The sequence below is a fragment of the Sardina pilchardus genome, chromosome 11, assembly GCF_963854185.1.
Source record: "Sardina pilchardus chromosome 11, fSarPil1.1, whole genome shotgun sequence".
Lineage (NCBI taxonomy): Eukaryota > Metazoa > Chordata > Actinopteri > Clupeiformes > Clupeidae > Sardina > Sardina pilchardus.
In genome coordinates this window covers 16,635,157-16,639,610 of record NC_085004.1, presented here as the reverse complement: position 1 = coordinate 16,639,610, position 4,454 = coordinate 16,635,157, and positions in this window count along the sequence as shown.

The window sequence follows — 4,454 nt, the reverse complement described above, 5'->3', positions numbered from 1 at the left end:
AATAACTGTTCCCCTGCCACATTTGCATTAGCTTGCGATTCAGTAGATGCTAATTTTCTGAGCAAATCTCTTATGAAGCGACTCTGATTGAGCCGCTGGTAATTCGGTGTGCAGGGGGAAGATTTTGCCCATTTCACCTCCATTTAAAAAGAATGAAAGGCTTGCAACTTCAGTGGGGGCTTTCCACTGAACTGTGTCTGTGGTTGTCATAAAGCTGAACGGTACCTGCTCGTCACATTGAACACTTCCCTCACCAGCGCTAGAAAAACTGTATCAGTTTCATTAGAACGGCAGCGGGCTAGAAAAGTACCGACGTTCAATACAGAACTTGCACAGTGAGCAAAACGGAGTCCCAGAATGCTTTGCTCTGCCTCGGCTTGTCATTCTTGATTCAATGTTCGGAGGAAGTCAACCACAGCAAAGGAAAATTAGTTTTTCCTTTTAAAAGTCATAGAAAAAAAAACAGAACTATGCTTGAGGGTGCAACATAGTGCTTGCAAACCAGACTAATACATTTAACAGTAAAAAAGATGTGACTGTCCTTGTCTTTGTATTTTAGTAGATTCAGAATATGCTTAATGTTATCTTTTAAAACAGATATATTTTAGGATGACTAATATATAAGATTACACGCCAATAAAAGTAAGTAAAGTAAAAATTGTGAAAATAGTGAAATTATTTCTGTAACCAGTGAGGGCAGACAGCATTTCGATAAGGGGTGCACCGATCTGATACTCAGTATCAGAATCGATCCGATATAATAACGAATACATTAGCAATGCCGTCCGATTCATAAGGCTGAGGCTAAATTATGACTACTTGGAAGGATAGTCCAGAGGGAGAGATGGAAAACATGAGCACCATATTCCTCATCAGAAGTAACACAACGGAAGTGAGACCTGTCAGCCGCCCCATCACTGGCAGCTGCGACACGCCAAACATTCCTCGTCTCAAAGATCTTAAACGTCTCTGCTCATTTAAATAAGGCCTCAGGCTTAACGGCTAATCACAGCCACCATACACACAGTTAAACACTCACATAGAAATGATTCCCCTCTGTATCATAATCCACTAAGTATAGGCCACACAGCATCAGAATAATAGCTCAATTCAACATTTATATCATAGTTAGCATTAAGGGGTCTGGCAAACTTAGCATTAGGGGGCCTGGCTATGTGCCCATGTCCATGTTCTGTTTTTTTCTCTTCCTCGATACAGTCGCCATTTAGGGGTCAAATACTCCATGAAGTACAGCAGTTTTAGGAAATTTGACCCACAAATACAGGGTCTAGGGTATGCCGATTGGGGATCAGGTTTCAGAGGATGGGAAAGAAGTCCAGAGATTACTCGATCAGGCGTACAGTATAGTGAAGCTGATTTATTGTATGTTGAATACAGTGGCACTGTTTACATGTCAATAGGTAATCTTGATATTATTGAGTTTTTATTTCAGGACAACTTTTATTTAGCATTATAATTATGACCGCCGCTAGCGTAGCTAGCGAAGCGGTCATATAGTTGTTATAGTTGTAGTTTTTTTATTTTTTTTATTTTTTTATTCTTTTTTCCCGTCATTTTTCGTCAACGATTCCCGGGACACTGTAACACCGGAGCGCATGAAACTTGGTGGGCATGTAGCCCCAGTAGAGTTCTATGGAAAATTTTCGTTTCGTCCCCGTGGGTCACTCCACCCCCGCGCTGCCCCCGCCCGAAGCCCAAAAATGACAGTTTTTCCTACATAACTACCTGAACCGTGGCACCGAGGATGACAAAATGTTTACGGTATGTTGTTCTCTAGAGCTTGCATCAACTTAGCTTATAACCAGTCATTTGTGATTTGCCCCCCCATCGTAAAAATTGAAAATGCAATGTAATATTGCTTTAATTGCCCCTATCTTCTGATGAGATGTTATGAACTGCACCAAATTTCATGTGTATGATTAACCTGACACCCTCTGGGAGTATGCCAAGTTTTGTGGAATTTCATCCATGGGGGGCTATAAAATAAATGGATTTATGTGTACATTCAGGACTGTATACCCATCGGCCAGTAGATGGTGGTATTATCTGGAGTCTAAATCCCCCCCTGGGGATTTCAAAAACTGTTCCAAACATCTCAATCTCTGCTAGTTTTTGTCCTAGAAACATATAAGTGACACCATTAGAAACCTTTAATCAACTAGTTTCCAAATATGTTTTAAAAGAGAATGGTTGCTCTGGGTGCAACAAACATGCAGGAACACACACACACACACACACACACACACACACACACACACACACACACACACACACACACACATAAATACACACACACACACGCATACCTACACACACACGCACCACTACATACACACATGTACATAAAACATTATACAAACACATGCACAAACACGCCCACACGCATGCACACATACACCCTCACACACACACACACACACACACACACACACATGCACACACACATCTTTGAGTACATTTTGTGAGACCACCGGAGCTGAGAAGTGAGTGTGTGTGTGATGTACTATAGTGTGTGGGTGCGTTTCTGTGTGCCCATCTGTGTGTTTGCATGTATGTATATGTGTGTATGTGCATGTTCTGTGTGTGTTCTCTTTCTTTCTCTCTCTCTCTCTCTCTCTCTCTGTGTCTGTGTTATCTGTGTGTATTCTGTGTGTGTTCTCTCTTTCTCTCTCTCTCTCTCTGGGTGTGCCTGTGTGTGTGTGTTTGTGTGTGTGTGTGTGTGTGTGTGTGTGTGTGTGTGTGTGTGGGTGTGCGAGTGTGTGTGTGTGAGTGTGTGCCTGTGTATGTGTGTTTGTGTGTGTGTGTGTGTGTGTGTGTGTGTGCACACGCGCGCATGTGAGTGTGTGTGTGTGTGTGTGTGTGTGTGTTATCTGATATTGGAGTGACAGTGACGGCAGAGAACACAGTGAACATATACTCAGAGACACATTAAACACACACACAAGCAGACACACACTCACACTAGACAGAGAAGCACTCATACACAAAAGCAAGCGCACACATGCACACACTCATTTACATACATAAAAGTTGCAGTAGGGATGGAGTAGGCGATGGAAACACAAGCGTGATTGATATTTGCGGAGAGAATGTGCAGGACTGAGCGGCGGTCATATTGTGTATCGCTTTGCGGTACATCTAGTTAATTAGAAAATACACCATCTTTGCAGGACCGTAACTGTGGCTAAACCATTAAATATTTGGGAATGCAGGACTGAACCCATTGCTACCTCTCCAGCATGCCTCCAGGCAACAGTAGAGTAGAGGGGGAAAATATCATATCAGATTGGTACCGGGTATCGGGTATTGAAATGTGGTATCGGACCATGCCTAATGTCCACATCAGCTGTGTGTGGATATCTGATATGGAGCTGAATATCAGGGAAACCAAGACTTGGAAGCAAGAAATGGAAGTAAGTCCAGAAACAAGACAATAGAGAAGAAGCACAGTGAAGCTGAGAAAGACATGGCAGTGGTAGCTGTTGGGGGTGGTAACGATGGATGGTGGTAGGTGTGGGTGGTGGTAGCTATGGGCGGTGGTAGGTGTGGGTGGTGGTAGCTATGGGCGGTGGTAGGTGTGGGTGGTGGTAACTGTGGGTGGTGATAGCTATATGGGCAGTGGTTATTAGCTCGACAAGTATGCAGTAGTCTCAAAAGTTGTGGGCTCAATTCCCGGATTCCACATTTGTGCCCTTGAGCAAGTTTAATTAACCTCAAGTTAAGTTCCGTGTAATATAATTGACATAATGTAAATTGCTTTGGACAGAAGTGTCCTCTAAATGAATTAATGTAAACGTAAAGAGAAAGAGCAAAATAGTGAAGAACCTAATGGAAGAAAATATGGACAGAAAGAACGAGTGAAACCTAGAATGAGTGTCCATCACTATGGCCACTGGGGACAGGTCGATCCGATCACACACACACACACAAACACACACACACACACACACACATACACACACCCCATCTTTGACATGTGGAGAGTGAGACTCGGGCTGCATTAGAACTTGTAATAATCCCTTTCATTCCCATTCCCGGTGCGCACACCGCCGGACCAGTCCTAATTATACTCCATTCTCTTTTGACTAATGGAGGGGCTGATGGAACAGATTAGATGGCACAGCCTCCATAGACTGGCCTGAATGGACGTGAACATGTGGGGAAGAATAGAGAGGGGGAGAGAGAGAGAGAAAGAGAGAGAGAGAGAGAAGAGAGGGAGAGAGAGAGAGAGACAGAGAGAGAGAGAGGGTGAGAGAAAGAGAGCAAGTGAGAGAGCGAAAGAGGGAGAGAGAGAGCGAGAGAGAGAGAGAGATGGAGAGAGGCTTCAGCGCCTCAGTCCTCACATTGAACTGATTGACCTCAGAGAACAAAGATGTGCAGTCAATACGGACCCATAAAATGGGGAATGGGGATGGGGAAGTCAATAGCTAATT